The 19,918-nt window shown below is 44.9% G+C and overlaps 1 protein-coding gene and 1 long non-coding RNA gene across 2 annotated transcripts in view; one reads left to right on the plus strand and one right to left on the minus strand.

Annotated features, from left to right (window-relative positions):
• The window catches only part of CDH11 (cadherin 11), a 141,862-nt gene that overhangs the window by 89,815 nt on the left and 32,129 nt on the right, over nucleotides 1-19,918 (minus strand). The gene's annotated exons all lie outside the window — the stretch shown is intronic.
• Nucleotides 8,630-13,990, plus strand: LOC116665774. Its single transcript, XR_004322441.1, has 3 exons — nucleotides 8,630-9,286; nucleotides 9,931-10,452; nucleotides 13,175-13,990. It is a non-coding gene; the product is annotated as an uncharacterized LOC116665774 (long non-coding RNA).

Below are 19,918 nucleotides of genomic sequence, written 5' to 3' on the forward strand. Positions count from 1 at the left end.
GAAAGCCACTTGTTTGTGAACCTCCATATTCACAACGTCAGAAGTACTGACACACACACTGCTGAGTTTCTCCTTTGTGCTAGAAATAGTCACAGCCTCCTACTACCTTCTCATGGTAACCAGAGTAAACTGCGCTGTCCGTAGTAATGGGACTGATCTATGACATAATAGGAGAGGGTTCTTCTCTGAGGCCACTAGGCTCAGAAAGAAACAAAATGAGGCTTCTCAAAATTAAGAGGGACGGTCCTCTGGTAGTGTAAAATTAAGAACAAGAAAATGCCCTTTTGTTATTTACCTCTTCTTGGACATCCACTCTGAAGACACAAGCTGTGCAAAGTCTACCTGCCTGCACGCTCCGCAAGGGCGAGGGGCACGAGGGTCTTCCTGCCTCCTGCACGTCGGGCGGGCAGAGGCACACGCTGGTGCTCCCGGAGAACTTCGGAGCAAATGACCAGCCAAGAAACAAGTGAGCGCCTAACACCCGCGTCCCACCTGTGGACAGGCGCCGCTGAAGGCCCACTGTGGGCGGTGACTTGTAATTTTCTTCAGGCACAACCATGAATTTGGCCACAGAGAGGCTGGTGTGAGCCGGCAGGCGAGTTCAGCGGGAACCCTACCTCCTCACCGCACCTCACTAACTACACAGGGTCCACGCAGGGTCAGGAGGGGACGCAGGCCATGGAAACGGCTCAGCTACACTTCGCTGCACTTTATTGGTGGAATAACAGCCTTCACTTGTGTGCACCGATTTTGACATTCTTGAAGATCTTGGGAAAAATCACAGTGCCAATATCAAGAATCTAATATTCTCGTGGGAAGCTTTATCCCCCAGGACTCCCCTGCTCAGGCACACACACACCATCAAAAGCCCATTTCTTTCTTTTCGTCTTTTAAAAAATTCTTCAGATGGTTCCAAGTGAAGCCCACTTGTAATAATTTCATAGATAAGAACTGAAAATTAAGAGAAGAATGGCACTGCTAGCAGTTTTGTAGAGTTGGGTCATCTTACTAAATGCACCTGATCATTGTGTGGAAGTGACAGGCAAATGGTCCTATTTGCACTTAAATCAGAGGCTCCATAAGGCCTTCCACTTATTAAGTCTCTCTCTTACAGCTTCAGCCCAGAAAACCAGGCTGCATTTTGAAGCAGGTTTTCCTTATGCCTTCTGGGCTTTGATATCTGCAGCCATCCCATAGTGTAATTGTGTTAAGTTACACACACACACGTACTATTCACGTGTTGATTGCTTATTGCTTAAAATATTTAAACCACATTCCTTATCCAGCAACTTATAAAATGACTTTTGACACTGGGGACTATGGTGGATTTGATGATCAATAAGTTTTTTTTTTTCCTATTCTGAGTCTACAAAACCTGTAACTAGAATAATCCGTTCTCTGGCTAAAAGCAGTCCAACCCCCTCCAGCAGAGCTCTGAGCACCCTTGGGAAACTACTGCGCGAGAAGACCTCTAGGCTCCTTCCCCTCTCTGAAAGTCAACGTGAGTCTGGAGGGGAGACCTGGTACCAGGATGAAGCCATCTATAAGAGGACACTGCATGTGCAGTGAAGACCGTGAGGGCAAGGGAGGTCTCCCTTTAGCTCCTGGGGTGACGTGTAAACACAGCCAGGTTCCACAGTCCCTGACGAGATGGGCTCGTCACCACGGGGAAAGCCAGGAGACCCCGTCCAGGAGCCAGACCAAGTGGGCCTGTCACCCAGCGAGCAGGGGCAGAGCAGGAGCCAAGCTGTGGCTTAGACAGGACCTGGCAGGAAGGGCAGCCCCTGCTGGGCTGTGCATTCTGAGTCCAGCCTGTTCCCAACTGGGGCTCTACTCACCAGCTCCTTAATTCAGGACTGGTTTCTCGGCTGTGAAATGGGCATCACAACACCCCACAGAGCCCCGCAGGGGCGAGGACACGTGAGCTGACACGTGCAGATTACCCCGTTGCTTCTGGTACAAACAGCTCACTAAGCATTAGTCGATGTCATCATGATAAAAAATTTGTCACAGACATACAAAAAGCTAGGGCAATGCCTGACACAATAGGGATCCGACAAATTACTACCGTTAATGTATTGGCCTTCAATGGCAATGAGTCAGGAAGCGGAGCAGTACCTTCTCAATTATCTTTCAATCCTGATCTCAGCAAAGGCAATGTTCCCATTTGCAGCAGTTCCTCAACAAATCTCTCTTTTAACAGAAAAGGCAGCCTCAGATTCAGAGTAGATTCAATTGTATTGTTTCCTTTTGATTTTATTTCCTTTGGGGGCTACCTTCTATTTATGACAAGAAAGTACTAGCCTGCCATCAATTATAATGATAGAATTACCTTCAAAAATATTTCACAGAAGCAGAATGACTCAAAAGAAAATATTATCAATAATAGTGTGGGCGGTACCCAGGTATTGGGAAGACACACACGAATGACTGAAGGGTGGCGGGCACTGGTCCATCACGCTGCAATTACTGTGCAGAAAAAGAGACCGAGGCTCAGTGTGGGGAGCGGGTGAGGAGCCGGGCCCACGAGGTCCTGCCTCTGGCACCCCACGGTTTCTCGGCAGGATCCTCATCAACACCCTGTATGAGATCAGGTGTGTGAGGGGACTGCGAGCCAAGGCCGTGGTTTAAAGGGCAGAGACAGTTACAGGGAGAGACAACTGTCAGTCCCCACCTGCTGGCGGAGGTGGGAGCAGAGTCTAAGAACTCTCCAGGAATCTAGGTCTTCCGGGAGCAGAAACTAGGTTGAAGCTCACTGGGCACAGAATCCACCCTGTCTCTCTCTCTACAATTCATCATGCATTTTATGCACACTTCACTTTACCCCAAAGGGAGTTTAAGGCTGCCTGCAACGATGCATACAGCATAGAAGCATATAGTATGGCTTTACATGATAGAAGTGAGAAAAGAAGAAATGACAGCATAAAATGATTTGAATGCAGGTTCACAGGCAGAGCTCTGGCTAAGAAGTCCAACACTTGCTGGGGCAGCGTCCCACAAAGGGACGGGAAAACACGATCAGGTGCAGGACAACGTGCCCATGGAGGGAGAACAGGTCCTCAGTTAGATCACAGCCATTCCAGATACTGATGCCAGACAGTTATTTTTCCCATTGGTTCTCGCGGAGATGACCCTGCCTTAGGCAAGGAGCAATATCCTCTGAGTAAACATAATGGAACTAGAGTTATTTGACAGCTTAGAGCAGCACCAGCACAGGGAGGACAGTCAGAGCCTCCGCAGGTGAGGGAAGGGGTCAGGGGAGGATGCAGGCAGCATCTTTCTCGCAGGAGGATGTAAGAGCCAGTCCGTCCTCCACGTGCTGCTACACGCTCACCCTGCACCATGAGTCTGCGCGTGTCCCTCCTAGTTCCAGAGCATTGAAGGTCTCCCTGGGTTGGCCTCTTCGGTTTTTAACAACCCAGCCTGCTTCTTTCTAGGTGCTGTGCTTACGTGGGTCATCACATTACCTTGAGAGTGGAAAAATGGAAAACAGAGGATGAGTAATGTACCCCAGCTGCTCAGCTCCTAAGACTTCCAAATGGCAACCTGACTCCAGGGCTTCTGTCCTCGGCACCTGCCCCTCCCCCCAGGGGTGGCCCTTCTTAAGCGAGCCCAGCTGACCTTCAGCCTCACCGAGGGCAGCTCCTTCCAGGAACCCCTCGTTTTTTTTGCTCAACTCACCATAGAGTCTCACTCTTCCCTACCTTTACTCCCGCTTTTGCCTTGCACAGAATGCATTTTTCTCTTTTCTTTTTTATAAACTTCTCTTTGTCCTCTAAGGCCCAAACCAAATGAACACCTCCTGATAATTCACCTTCCTTTCCCACCTTTACACATACACACAGCTCATCACAGCATCATCCCTACCAGCCATTCATCACGTCCCCAGTGTTTCTTGGGCATCTACTACATGCCAGATCCTGGCCAAGGCACTAGGGTACAAACGTCGGGCTGCTGTTCCTGCAGAGTTTTCATCCAGTGGTAGAGTTAGGAAATGAACAGAAAAATGAACAGCGAACAGTGAGGAATGACACAAACCATTTAAAACAGTTAATGAGACAGACTGGATCTTAGGACCCCTTTATGGCAGCACACACATGCCTTCACAGAGCTGGTGCTCAGTCAGTATCTGGTGGAATGCCCACTGCTTATAGTCTTTATCAGCCATTCGGGCCTTAAGTCCTAGGGATACCTTGTTGTTTTAGGGGAATCATTAACCATTTACTTGCCACCCCCAATGCCTGTGAGCTTATGAAGAGCAGAAGCTCTGCTGTCGGCATCATTGACAGCTCCAGCAGCTCCCACCGCGTAATTATCTGCATGTGCTGCAAACCTTATAAACACAGGGACCCAGACCTGAAGTTTGAGGGACATCACAAATCACAAATCATGAGATGTAAGAGCCAAGTGGAAACTCGGCGGTGATCTAATCCAGTGACTCTGCTAATTGCCGCTTAGCAGGGGCTGGGTAATTCCCAGGTACCCTGAGGCTACTGCAGGGGCTCTGGTGGGAGACGGCCATGCGGGTGGGAGGCTCCGGGGTCCCCACACCTTCTTTCTTTTCTTCTCTTTAATCCACAGGAGCTCTGTTTTGTCATGTATCACAGAGCTGGGGGGTAAGATTTTATTCAAAAAAATCTGCATGAGATTTGTGGAATCAAGAGGGTAACTGCAAGAGGGTAAAAATGGAAATAATGGATCCAGGAGTTAAAGGATTCCTTTGAATGTTTACAGAATGTCATGCTGAATGGATGTGCATATTTAGATACGGACAGACGTATACAATGACAGACAGAAGACTAGACAGTGAGAGAACACATGTGTGAAGTGAACAGGTTACATATGACATAGGAAGCAGGGGTGGGCACAAGGGAGTGGAAAGAGGAGGTAGGAGACAGAAAAGGGACGTGCCTTCAAGGGAGGCAGACTTCCTAGCCCCACTGTCCCCCCTACTAGAATGCCACCTTCTCTACAGCTCTCACCAGTCACTCAGTCACCCTTCCTTTCACTTATTCAGTCATTACATGTTGAGCAGTTCCATGCGCCAGTCTCTTTGCAGATAAACACATAGAACTGGGGGTCAAGTTAAGATGAGACAGAGAAATGAAGGGGGAAGGAGGGAGGATGGAAGGAAGGAAAGGCGGATGTGGTAACTGTAAGGTGAGTGGGGGTCCTGACACTTCCTGCCTTCCCTCGCATCCCCAGCACACAGGGACCAGTGGTTTATCCTAAGCAAATGCAGAGTTAGAGGCAGGTGGGTAAGAAGAATGAAGATAGCTCCCAGAAGACACGGCTAAGGAAGAGGAAAGAGGGGAGGACAGCAGGGCTGCATCTATGAGACTGTCTATTTTTAGCGGCCTAAGGAAGATCCCCGCCAGCGACCTTGTTGAATTATTATGGGAGCAGAGTTAATGAAGGCTCTCCCAACCTTCTCTTCCAAGTCAGCTCATCACCAGATCCCTTCTGCAGACACGTCCCCTAAAACCCTGTAACCACCGTTAAAGCACTGAACATGATCAGATGGATTTACTTCAATGGTTTTCTGTCTTTCTAATTGTTTTTCCTGAAGACAGTAAAAGACCAGGTTAGCTTTCCTAAGTACTTAGTTTTCAATTATTATTGCTTTCGTTGTTTTGGCTGCTGGTTAAATGCCATCCCTTTTCAGAAATATACAAGATGCCCCTGGCACTTAGGAAAGATGCTTGCTTTTAAAGGCATCTCAACTATTTAAAGTATTAAACGTAGAGAAAGGACCAAAAAATCCTGATATTGACTAATTCTGTTTCTCTATGCACATCTCAAGTATTTTTTTTTCCATTAGGGAAACAGAGCATTTGAGCTTTAACAAGCTCACTGATACAGAATAACTGACTTGAGGTACAGGCCCTTCTTGGTATTGCAAATCTTTTATAATCCCATTCTGTTTCACCCAGATTCCCAATAAGGACTATATCTATCTATTCACATAAAGTCAAATTGCCTTGTGGTAACAGGAGAATTTTTAAGGAAGACACAGTACACACCCTGCATGAAACAGCAGTCCTTCCTCAAAGTTGCAATTATGTGAACTGTAAAGCAATGTGGGGAAATGTGTTGGAATATTTCAGCGTGGTTCATTATGAAACAAAGTCTTTACCCCAATTATGAATGATGTAAAAATATTCCTGACTAAGCCAAGTACTGGAAGGAGGAGAGAAATAAGGATAATTTATGAGTCAGAGTGAATGAACCATGGGTGGTTGTTTCCTCTCTTCTTCTTCATTTCTTACATACTTAAAAAAAATAGTATCTATCCTAGACATAAAATTACAATTTTATAAACTCTTATCATGCAATTCGAAATGTCTCTTTTGCAAGGTAGATACGTGAGCTGGCCACACCCAAAGTGAACTAGTGGTCTGATCACTGAGAGCCCTCTATCAATTTCCCATACGGCCTAAAACAAAACAAACCAAAAAACCTCACCAAAACAAACAAAATAACCCCCCAAAAGCAATAAAAAACCCTATTCTGCCGAGAGATACCAAAAGAACCAGCCAATTTATTCCAAAATAGAAACAGGAAAATAGTTTATGATACTAAATGACTGAATCGTTGAAGTGTCAAATTAAATATTGATACCATCAATTTGATTCTAAAATACTCTTTGGTATGAGAGAATCCAAGAAGGGAGGTCAGCAACGGCCAAATAGATAGCATGAGCTTATCCCTGGAGGCCCCCTTCACTGCATCCAGTTCATTCATCCAACCCACACCTGCTGACCACTCAGAGTGGACCTGGAGCTGTGCTGCAGACTAGGGACAAAGGGATGGACGAAATTAGACCCGGCCTTTGATAAGCTTGCACCGTCATCTAATTTTGGCTGCTCTTACCTCAAGCCTGCAAAGAATGACCACATCTTGAGATGTGCCACCTAGCCCCTGAATAAATTAGCCAGAAACAAGGCAATGTGCTGTGATCAGCACCACTGGCCTGCACGTCAGGGGTCCTGCGTTCAGGCCCAGGCACTGCCACTGTGTGCCCATGGCGTTCCCTTTGCTACGCAGGCTCCCCATCTAAACAGTCAGGAGGTGAGCTGCAAGTCTTAGGAAGCTTGAAGCTCCATTTATCCTATGAGGCAACAGATTCATTTGTATGTAGGGTTTTCAAACTTCAAACTAAACTATAAACAGAGACTTTGAGTGATAATATATTATATATTGGAAAGTTTCTAAGAGAGTAGATCTTAAAAGTTATCACAAGAGCAAAACTCTGTAACTGTGTGAGGTGACTGATGTTAATTGTGGTAATCATTCTGCAACATATACACACATCAAATCATTATATTGTACACTTTGGACAAGGACAATGTTTTATGTCAATTATATCTCAGTAAAATTGGGGGGAAACCCTAAACCAGAAGCAAAGGAACATGGAGAGAACACAGGGCACTATCCTGCCCACAAAAGCAAACACCTACTCAGTAGGAAAGAGAAGGGAGAAATTCAGGAGGTGGGGACTACAATGTCCATGGGAAAGTTGTAGAGTATTATAATCCTGAGTTCAAATCCTGAATTCAAAGCCTCTGCTCTGTAATTAAATGTGTGACTTGGAGCAAATGACTCAACTCTGCAACTCTGTCAGTTTCCACATGTGACAAGTGATGTCTTTAATGCCTAACTCACCAGGTCACTCTAAGCAGGAAAGCAGGTGATACAGGCATTTGGCACAACTCCAAACACAGAGGGTGCTCAGTAAATTTTACCCATAGTAAAATGATGAGTTAACAAGAATATTACATACTGGAAACTCCTACTAAGACTGAATCGTGTTCACTTTTCTATCCCCGGCACCTGGCATAGGTCAGCCACATAGAAGGTGCTTGGTAAATAAATAAACATTAACTCTGATTAACTCCTACTGATTGGAAGCTCTGATTGGCAATTATGTATGTGATTAATTAAAAATGAGAACACAGATTGGTTATCACTTATTAAATGCAGTTTGTTGTGGGGGAGGTATCTTTGCAAATGCAATATAAAGTGGTGCTGAAAAGGTCACAAACTCCAGGATGCACCGACAAAACCAGCCTCCCACATGGCTTCTGAGATCAGCAGAGGCAGAAGCCAAAGGCATGAGTAAGGGTCCAGCGATGCAGCAGAGACCAGTTGGAAGCATGTGCTGTCCCAGTAACCATCCCGACTGAGCTCTTCATTCTTTGAACAAACAGTTCAAAAGGTCCTTTGAGTAACTCTGTGGTGCCCCTTGGCAGAAGAGAGGCAAACAGAGCTGACATTAAAAGCAGAAAATGTGAGAACCCGTGCTCGGGAAAAGGTGCTCTAAGAAGAAAATGAAAGGAGATGGATGCAGGGACACCAGCAAGCCCGTTATGCATCCTCCCACACAAAGCCGCAAGACTGTGGTCCAAAAGCAAAGTCCCAACACAGCAACAGAAAACGTCAGCCTTCACCCGGGCAGCTGCACACCCCCCCCCCCACCCCGCCAGATGTACATGCATCCACACACATGCACACATGTATGTATCCACATACACACTCCAAGGAGGCAGAAAGGACTCTGTAATAACACAGTCCACTTTGAATCCCAGTGAACCGACCCTTATGACCCATGTATTATGATGAGCGGGGGGAATGCAGTGGCTCCCTGTAAGTAGGTCAGGCACCAATTGGTAGTCAGCGCCACAGACCCAGGGAGATTTAATGAGATGACGACCAGACAGAGACGAAGATGGAAAGAGGGCCCCAAGCGCGTGTCCCCAGGCACCACAATCTGGCAACAGGGCCCAGTCCATGTCAGTTCTCTCCCAGATGGACCAGAACAAACTTCCGGAAACTCCTAACACGGGATCCACAGCCCAGGCTGAGCCTCGAGCCTTGGCTCTGGCAGCAGGAACGATCAAGCTCGAAATTAAAAACAAACCCTGAATCAGATGGAGATGAGGGACGCAAGTAGCAGGCACAGAAATAGCACAGGGCACGGTGTTCGGAGAGGCAGGGAGGGAGTGGAAGGCTGCTACAGCGCAGGCAAGGCAGAAACAAAACGGCTCTAAGCGCGTGTCCACAAAAGCCAGGCCCCTTTGCTGGGATCTCTGTGCCACCATTCCCGTCCCTCGTCCAGGCTGGCGAGTATCGCTGGCACCTGCACCCCAGCTGGCAGATGGAGAGGCCAGGCGCGTTAAATCCAGTGCCTACTCACTCCACCATCACGAAGGTCACCGAGCAGCAGCTGAGCGCCTAGAGTCCTCCTTGAGAGGCAGGATCCGGCCGTGACAACGCCATCTCCAAGGTACCTTCCCTCCTGGATCTTAGGGCATCTCCCGTGGGGGCTCCAAAGACTGCAGGGCCGTGAGAGGGTGCGGCACAGCTTTTGTACTGGACAGCGCGGAGCGGCGGCGGCCTCCCAGGACGGCCAGAGAGGCAGCCCCGATCCCTGGCACTGCTGGCAGCCCTGTGAATGAGCCACTGTGGCGAGACACACACCCACTGCTAATGAGTCCCAGACACCAGCCAGAGAGGAGAGCGCAGGGGCTGCAGCAGGAGCAATGACGGGCGGGGCAGGGCCACATAGGGCCCACCTGGGGTCGCAGGTGCTGCCAGGATGACCCTGAAATATTTGTTTTCCCTCCAACCAAAAGCATCTTCTCCCCTCCCCTCCTGCCCTAATTTGAAAGAAAATGGCAGCCAAAATTTTATGGACGTTTTAAAAAGGCAAACTATGATTGTCTATTACTCTCATTTCATTGTTTTAAAGAGCATTTTAACATAGAAAATGTAAAAAAGGGACAGATTTTCAGAATAAAAAGACACTTGGCAAACTCATACTTGCACACTGAAGGGAAAAAAAAGTGTGCATAAATTTGCTTTAGAACTTGGAATTTCTTAAGAACTCGGAATACCATGTAAATTCATGTTTCACTATTTTACTTGTAGATTTGTTAAAGTAGTAAAGAGAGCTGACTCTGGGGCAAGTCGCCTGGATCTGAACTTGGCCCCTTGTAGTTATGACTAACTGGACAACCTCAGACAAGCTACCGAACCTCTGTACCCCTCCATCTCCTCATCTCTAAAACGGAGATAACTACGGTACCGCCCTCACAGTGTTCTTGTAAAATTTAAATAAGTTCATTCATGTAATGCACTTAGCATACAGCAAGCCCCGGATAAACGTTGCCTACTTTGATCATTATTGTCATCATTAGTATGATCTACGTCTGCCGGTTGAACGGAACTCAGAGCTTGGTGTTCAGGCTATAATGGTATAATCACAGTTTTGGAAAATCCAGTAATACAGAGGGATGCAGACCCAGAGAGAAACAGCTCGATGCAGTTTCACTTGCTGGAAATTCAGAATATTTAGAGAAGACAAGAAATCAAAGTTCCCCGACCTTCTCTAGCCTTTTCTCTTGCCCTCTCCCCCAAGGATCCAGAAAAGAGAAGCCAACAGATGTCCAGGTACCTTTAACATTTTTTAGAAATTAAAAAAAATATTGCATTAAATATTGCTTACGTTGATCACTGCATTTTGGGGGCACTCAAGTTTTAGACTCTGTTCAGCGACTCACTCACTTCATCCTGGCTCTGGCCTTGGCTGGGAGATAATGAACAAGTCATACGGAGACATAATTAAGATGCAGATTCTGCTCCAGCAGGTCTGGGGGAAAGGACTGAGGTCCTGCCCTTCTAATAAGTGCCCAGGTGACGGCTGTGCGCTGCTGAGGCTCAGGACAGTGGGCCAGGGAGGCACACACCTGAGCTTCATTTTGAGTGTCTCTTTGATGTGGTTGTTTTCAGACAACTTGGAAACTCTCTCGTTATTCATGGGAACCTCTGTTGTTAAATCTGTGGCCAAGTCCTTGGACCCAGAGGCAGAGAACATTCGTTGTTTTGTTTTGTTCTAAATCAAACAAATTAAAGCAAATACCCACTGACTCCTGGTGACTGCCCTTTGGGGAGTTCATTTAACTTTCTGTTTCCCTTGCTCCTCTGCCTGGCTGTGGAGGCAGGGGCAGGAATATCACAGAGGACAGGATGGGACTGTGCATTGGTTAGCACTGCAAAAACACCGGGCTCCAGGGGGAATCAGTTGCTGATGAGAGTAATAAAACAGCACTAGTTCAGCATACCCAAACTATCTTCCACTGCCCTTCAGTAAAACTCCAGGGAGCAGCAAGAGCGCAGGTGCTTTGGGCTTAGCAACTGGGACTCAGATGACCTGTTCCTTCACTTATTAGCTATGTGACCTCAGGCATGTGACTTAACCTCCCTGAACCTTATTTATTTCTCAGTCCAGAAGATCATTCTAATGGTGTCTACCTTACAGGACTTTTGCTGTGAGATAATTCATAAATACATGGAAAATACAATTACTTTTCCCAAAGTCCAAAAAAGCACCCAAGCAGTTGAACATTAATAAGAAGCTCCCATAGATGTACCCTTGTTTGTAATTTTCACCTCTATCTCCAAGTCCAAGACTTTCTCAGAATGTGTGTGTGTTCAAAAGAGTATTTTTTCTGTATAAACCCTTCCTAATTATTGTACAGAGTAATGCAAAAATTATTAGGGTGATATTAAAGCCTCTTCCATCCTTGGGTGGAAGAGATGGTTAACATTTCTGATTAAAATGCATGTACCTGGGGACATCCTTTCAAAAGAAAGAGAGCCCCCCTCAACACACACACACACACACGCACGCGCACACACGCATTTATCGTTCTCCTCCTCACATCCCATGCCCTCCAGCACAGAGCACTGTGTCCTACACATGGTAGGGCCTGGCAAACACGAGCAGACTGATTCCACAGAAGGAAAAGCCCGTGTGCTGGGTGATCTGCTCACGTCACCACCATTTGGGGTGTGTACTGCCAGAATGGTATGCCAGCCTGACTAGACTAAAGGGATGGAGAAAAGAGGACTGGAAGAAACAGCTATCAGCCTTTAATTTTCACCAAGGTCTGGAACAGAATATCAGACAAGCTTGCTTGTCACTAAATGAGACACAGCAACTCAGGCAGAGGATTACAGGAATCCACATGTGACAGTGGCCTCTTAGACAACATTGTCCAAAAGCCCTTAACCCACTCTCCGTGTAGGGGGAAGGGACTCTTCATCAAATCCTGCTTACGGGACCATCTGTGCCCCTGCCCGTGTAAACAAGCCCCTAGGCTCTCATTCAAATATTGTTGCAAATTTGCCTGTTCTGGGCACTGTTGATACAGGCTGTGGGCGACTGCAGAGAGCCTTTCTTCCTTCAGGGATTTCTCTGTCTAAACAAGATTTATGATGATCCTTTGGCAAGAATCTTTGAATCACTGGCTTTCACAATATAGCCAAAAGGGTATTTCGGGAGAATCCACCTCTAACAAGCAATACAGCCCTGCAGATTTATCTCTTTTGATGAAACAGGCACAGCCCAGTGCTCCCAGAATACCATCCCTGGACAAGGTGCTGCTGCAAAGCCGGTGTAGACCACATGGCACTGACTGGACCAGCTCTGACTCAAACAGCTGAGTGACACTGAGGCAGCTATTTAACCTCTCTGAACAAGGAAAATGGAAATGATTAAGTCTTCTTCATGGGGCTGTCATGAAGGTTACATTGTTGCTATGAGATAATTCATATATATGTACTTTTGTATGATACATAAACAATCACATTAACTTTCCCAAAGTAAAAAAAAAAAAAAAAAAAAAGCGAGCCCAGGAAGTTAACATTAGCAAGAAGTTCCATGGAAACACTCCTGTTTGTAACTTCCCCCTGGTATAAGCAAGTACCTGGTGTACCCCACACCTAGTTTATGGTGGGGCTCAATACACAGTACCTAGTATTTTTGGTTTGGTAAAAGAGGTGCGATAAAAAAGAAGTGGCATTGCTGACTGCCTATAACTCTGCCTTTGAGAAAGGCTACGAGTCGCTGGTCCCAGGCAGGATGAGATGAGTACTCCTGTGCCTCCCAGAGTTTGCCAACAAGCTCCTTCCCCCTCGAGGTGCAGTAATTGCATCTCAGCTAGAGGAGCACAAATCCTGCCTCACCACTCCAGCACTTGTTAAGCTCAAATTTCGTTTGTACCAATTCTAAACAATTTTCTCTGATTTATCTCCTACAAACCCCTATTCCAATTCCTGCATCCCAGCTTGAAAGGCATGGCTGTCTTTGCTTGTTCTTTTCTCTTCACAGGGTGATGCCAACAGACCACAAAAGAAAGCCCTCCCTCCCTGGGGCTCACTGAGCTGCTTTTCCACCTGGAGAAGCCATCAATAACCTCCATCAGTGTTTCACAGCCTGAAAAAATGGAGGATGGGTGGAGAGAAAAAAAAAAAAAAAAAAAAAAACCAATACCCAGAGGCGAGAATATCTCCTTCTGATCCAGCTCATCCTATGAGAATGTGGTATTTCTAATCCTGCAGACACTTGGAGAGAGAGATCTGGTCAACCCCATTTTTTTAAGGGGCAACTAGGACTTCAGAGAGTCTAATCAATCACCAACTGACATGCAGGGATAATCAGGAGCATAAATGGAACCGAGATCCTTCTGACTGCACATTCAGTACACTTATTCCATAACACCACATTATTTCTAAGTGGAAAAAAATATCCTATAGGCTCTTATTCCTTAGCAAACACTCTATGCAAAGGTCACAAAGAAGTAAAGATGCCGGCAGGTGTAACTTCTGACTCTACCATTCCAACATATGAAGACCTGAAAATCACTTAATCTCTTTAAATGTCAGTTTTCTTATCTGAGGGAAAAAAATGGGTATAAGCATCTTTACTGATGATTGCACAGGGATAAGGTGTGATGACAGAGCAGAGAGCCTGGCATGTCGTGGAAGCTCATTACATGTGTTTATCTTCCTCTCTCTGCTACAGAAGAAAATATTTTCCACCATAAGGCACATGTGGCAGAAAAGTGAAAATTTAATGTAAAGAGGATAATTAATAACAATGGAAATGAAGATACTGCAAAGGCTAATTATACTTGTGGTACTCAAATGCGAAAACACAATGGCAACTGAGAAAAGGAAGGAAAAATAAAATTAGCAAATGCTACATCTCACCCACACAGTAGTCTAACAAGTTTCTTGCAGTCAAAGACAATGAAAAAGCAAATTATGAGGTACCTTGAAAGGAAGTGTACAGGGTTTACAATCCACGCAATATGCTTAAAGGAGGATATCCTTTTAAATTAAATATTAAGTCATTACACAGCTACGGAACTCAGCAATATCAAGTTTCCCAAATATTTGATGGGATAGATAAAACAGCTTTAACATCATATCGTTCACCACTCTGTTCCATCTTCCAGACTTTGCAGCATCTTACCTCTTCCTGTCAAGGATAAGGCTGGCTCGTCTCAAATATTTTCGCTTCAATTTACGTTAGCCAGAAATGCATCTGAATGTTCTCTGTGTGCTTAACACCTGTGTTCACATCATTCACAGATATAGAAACTCAGAGACATTTAGTTCAAGTGTTTCTGAAGCAGAAGGTGGCCATTGTGTTGGTCCTCTGATTCTCGGACTATAATCACTTGCTTGAGAAAACCCCATCCTACCCCCAGGAGATGTATTATCACTGAAAGCAAATTACAGCATCATCTGTTCATTCCTCTGGAAATTTCTTTCATATATGTGTATACATGTGTGTGTGTGTGTGTGTGTGTGTGTGTGTGTGTTTGTGTTGACAATGTATAGAAGTCAAAAAAATCTCCCCAATACTGATAGTGAAATCTAGAGAGCTAAATCTGTGATGGTGTTTGTCTACAAGGCTTCACAGTTTCTTGCCCTCACTCTGCTGTCTTCATGCATAGAAAAACAATTCACAGATCCCTACTAGGAAGTAAATATGCTTGTACTTATCGAGCTCAGAACCTCTGCCTTCTGCTTGAGACATGTGATACATTAGTGTTCCTGGTGGCAGCAGGTGCCTTTAACACATCAGTGGGGATAGAAAATCGTCAGAATTAGCATCAGCAAAGGCACTACCGTTGTCCCTGGGTACCGAGGGGGATTGGTTCCAGAACCTCTCACTTGAGGATACCAGAATCCATGGATGGCTCTAGTCCCTATGGAAAATGATGCAATATTTGCCTATAACCTATGCAAATCCTTCTATGTACTTTAAATCATTTCTAGATTATTTATAATACCTAATATAATGTAAATGCTATGTAAATCATTGTAAATACAATGTAAATGCTATGTAAATAGTTACTGGCATGTGGCAAATTCAAGCTTTGCTTTTTGGAACTTGGTGGAATTGTTTTTCCAAATATTTTTGATCTGTAGTTGTTTGAAACCACGGACGCAGAAGCTGCGGATACAGAGGGCTGACTGTATTTCGTATTATGCTGTTGCCCTAATAAAGGCATAGAGGGTCCACAAAGGAAACCATGGAGTTTCCCACTGAAATACAGTTGTAAAAAATCCCATCACACTGAAAGAAACTGATTTTTTTTTTCCAGAACTTGCCAGAAACTTTACAGGATGGTGTTCTCAATCTCAAAATATAAAGAATTCTAACAGACATTCTGATTAGTAAGCCATCAAGCATTTATCAGGTGCTGCTTTCTGCTGCGCTTTGCACGAGAACTCATGAGGCAAGTAAGTAAAGAGTGGATGTTCCTGTGGTGGGATCCTGGAATCAGACACTCAGACTGAGTTCAGAGCCTCCTTGCACAGGGGAGAAAACTGAAGGAACAGAGCGAAACTAATACCATTTGAGGAATTTGTGGCAGAGGCTAAATTAGAACCCTGACTGCTTGACCTTAAGCAATTGGTTATCCAGCCACTGTTTGTTGTCTCCAAGCTTAACAACAGTTTCAAAATGAACACCCACACGTGTGTAAAAAGTTGACATCACCCCAGCCTAACGTGCCTGAATTTATTCCTAAACCCAGAGTGGTCTGAATCACAAGAAGTTACAGAAGTAGCCAACGTGATGAATTCTGACAAAGTCTTTCACGAGCAGGGGTGTTGTGACATTCATTCCCACGGGGACTGTGAGCATGTTCTATATACTAGGCACTGGGGATACAATGAGATACACCGTAGATCTCGCCACCGTCTGCACAAGGTCTACAGTCTAATTAGCAATCACTAACCGATAACCAGGAGGAAGAAACAGCTGCTAAAGCATAGTTGACCAGGAACAGCCTCTCCAACAGACTTACTGAAGGCTGGGAAGCCTTGAAGGATAGGGAAGAGTTAACTGTGGGAAAAGAAAAAGCGTTTTTAAATATTTTTTTTTCCTACCAGGGTTTTCTTTGAATTATATCACAGAGAAAACATTGATTTTTTTTTTTACCTCACCTCCAAGCTTTTCCTGAAAAGTGTCTGTACATGTATGTATGCTGTACATGTATATGTATGCCGTTACATTGATTTGTGTAATGAAATGTGTCTTACTCTGTGTATGCATGTGTGTGTTTTCCAGTCAGTGTTCAGCTGTGAGTCTCCCAGATTCTGTGATTAGGTTTTGATGCTGAAACGCCTCAGCACGGCCTGAAAACGGAAGGCCTTTCACAGCCTGGCATCCCTCACCTTTCTTCACTCACCCGAGCCCTGTGCCCTGCGGCGTGCACGGTCCAGTCACGCCAGATCAACTCTACCCCTTCACACACCAGGCACGTGTATGCTTCTGTCACTTCCACGACCCACACTCCTGAAGGTCCCAAAATGACTTTCTTTCCCTTACCCACGGGGGCAAATTATGTCTCCAGTCTTCAAACTCCATCTCTTTTCTCCAGATTTCTCTGCCTGAATCATCAAGCAGAATTAATTGATCAATCGCCCGTAAACCCCAATCTCCTTTGTGTAATGCTCCACTCACACTGCATTATGATTATCAATTCTTAGGTTTTATTTATTGATATTTTTCTAATTACCAGATAACGCACACTCAGTGTCAAAATGTTGAGAAATAAAATGTGTAAATAAGAAAATAAACATTTCCTTCCACCTTTGTCCAAGTTCTAAACACAGTTGAGATATTTCTACTGCACCTGACTTCACCTCTGCTAAACATTCTTCGGGAACCCTGCTTCTAATGGTAGTGTAATTGCCTGTCAGAATGTACAACAGACTACACAACCATTCAACCCCCTACTAGTGGGCTATTTGGTAGTTTAATTTTTTTTCTTATTATAAGTAACAATGCAGCTACTTTAACTGTGCATTAATCTCTGTCCACATACCTGTGTATTCTCTTAGAAGGGATGTTTAGAAGGGAAATTGCTGGGTCAAAGAGATGGTATTTTAAACTTCTATATACATATTGTGGATTACTCTCCAGAAAAGATGTTTTAATTTAACACACCCACCAGTGGGGTTGAAATGCCCATCACACTCCCCTGTCCCATCATGGTAGCAAGTCCTCCACCCATTTTCCTAAAAGCTGTAAATGCGTTGTTGCTTAAACTTATCTTTCTTTGAACAGCAACATGGTGAATTTTTAATGTGAGTGTTTGTACATGTGTGTCTGTGTGTACAGTCATGTACAATTCTGGGAACTGTGTGATTAAGTCTCTCCCCTCTTTTCCATTGAGTAATGGTATCTTTTCTTATCCACTTGCAAGAGCTCTCTATTTAAACACTAAAATATTTCTTTAGATCATATTAGTTTTGAGTGTTTCCCAGATTTGGTCTTTAGTCATATTTGTGCTTAGCACATTTTTTGATGTACAAAAAGTTGGCAGCTTAATTTGTCCATTCTGTGTGATTTTTTTTTTCCCCTCTATGGTTGTTTCTTCAGCCTGGGTCCTTGATGTACCATGACCTGTATTAGGACAGGTGTCCTACTTTATTCATCTTTGTGTCTCCAGCATTTTATGGAAGGGCAGAGCTGTTGCCACATCGTATGGTGTTTTCTTAGTAAAAGTCATTTCTCAAGTGATTTGCTTTTATACATGAAAATGGACATATTTATAATTTATATATATTTAATATATTTCACATTGGATAACACTGCATATACATGCCTCTCTATAGCCACCATTCTAATATTTCTCTTGAACTCTTAAATTGATCCATCAAACCACATACCTTGAAAAGTGGTATGAAAACTTAATGGTACTGCAAGGATGAGCCATTCAGTGTAATGGCAATGACAGACAGGATGGCTCACACAGACAGGCAGGGAGAGTATCCGCCATCGACTGCAACACAACAGAGCCTATCAAGATGGCGGACGACTTTGTTAGCCTATCAGAGTAGGATGTCATTTGCCAGGATCAAAACGCAGAACATCCCGAAGGGAGCTTGAGCCTTTTTTTTTTTTTTTTTTTTTTTGTATTCCCCAAACCATAAACACATCGTATCACTCAAAAAATATTCACTCCGAACACATGCTGAAATAAAATTTGTCAATTTTAAGCAGCTGTATAGTTTATTAATGGGTTCTGAAATCTATTTGAAACGTGACTGGTAGTGACCATACAATGTGTTCGGGGAAATATCATACAAAGTCTATACAGCATTGCCAAGAGAGACGGGAGCAAGGGAGAGTGAAGATGCTGATGACCCACTCCTGGTCCACGCACTGTGCCCAGTGCGCCCCCAGGGCTGGCTGCTTCCCATTTCAGGCCGAGTTCACCTAACAGTCTCTCACCTTCCCACTTGGATGAGGTCCAACTCAGAGGCTGTGGGCAGGGGATCCCCACCCCCTGGAGGAATGTCCACCCACATCCTTTTCAAGAGAGTTCAGCTTCCTGGGCTATGCCAGGTTACATTCCTCCCAGTGGCACCCTGATGTCCGGCCAGATTCCAGGCTCAACTGAGCTCTGGTGACAACTGGAAAACTACCCTTTAACAGGTAGTAGCTGGGTGGAAAGCAAGAGGCAGGGACACAGGCCTCGCCCAGGGAACTATAGTGCCTAGAGGACTGCATGGACCAGCGAGCCCCTTATCGTAAGAGGAAGAACAACTGATCAGACACATGTGCCAAGGAGTGTCCAAGCTCAGGTGAGGAGCACGCAGACCCCATCACTGGACAGTCGCAGCAGCCAGACTGAACGCCTGACACTCCACTTTGCCCAACACCTGCACCCAAATCATGGCTCTGCTATTTCCTGGCTCAACCCAAATGTGAAATGAAAGGTCTAGATTCAACTAAATCCCTGAAGAAGAGATGCCGTGGGAGGAAAGAATTACTTGCTAACAGACTTCTAGCATCATCTTCTTATATGCACTCACCTAGTATTCGTTCACTCATTCTTCCACTCATTCATTCATTCATTCATTCAAGGCTTAGCACCCCAATTAAAGGCAGGATGCAATACAACAGAGCCTATCAAAAGGTCTGAGTTTAGTCTAGAGTCAACCCACATCAGTTTGGAAGTTTTGCACAGGCCACTTAACCCCTGTAAACCTCATTTTCTTCACCTGCCACACAGGATGGGGCACAGCAGGGGGATCAAAGGAGAAGGCATCCAGGGGGCACATGTAGTGGAGCGTGGCTCAAAGCGAGTGCTCCTTAAATACAAGCACTTTTACTCATTTTTTAAACGGAGGTACTGGGAATTGAACCCAGGACCTCGTGCATGCTAACTGTGCTCTACCGCAGAACCTACTCCTTTAATAGCAAAGAACACCATCCATGTGTTTGGAATGTTTCTCCCATGAGCACAGTTTCCAAATGACTTGATACTTAAAAACAGCTCTGTGAGATCTTCCTTTTTCTATTTTGACAATGAAGATACGGAAGCACAAAAACTTTGAGTGTCTTGCTTGAATTACCCAGCAGCTACTTTTCAGCTTTGGAGTTTGGATCCAGATTTATTTCACTGCCAAGCCTGTGCTATTTCTAAGGTACCAGGCTGCCTGGTTCAAATCTAGGCAGTGAGAGGAAGGAAAAGTGAGAGTCATCTTTCCTCACTCAGTTCCTAGTGAGAGAGGACAGGGGAACCAATCATCACCAATGGTT

The sequence above is a fragment of the Camelus ferus genome, chromosome 9 (genome assembly GCF_009834535.1).
Source record: "Camelus ferus isolate YT-003-E chromosome 9, BCGSAC_Cfer_1.0, whole genome shotgun sequence".
NCBI classification, from domain to species: Eukaryota; Metazoa; Chordata; class Mammalia; order Artiodactyla; family Camelidae; genus Camelus; species Camelus ferus.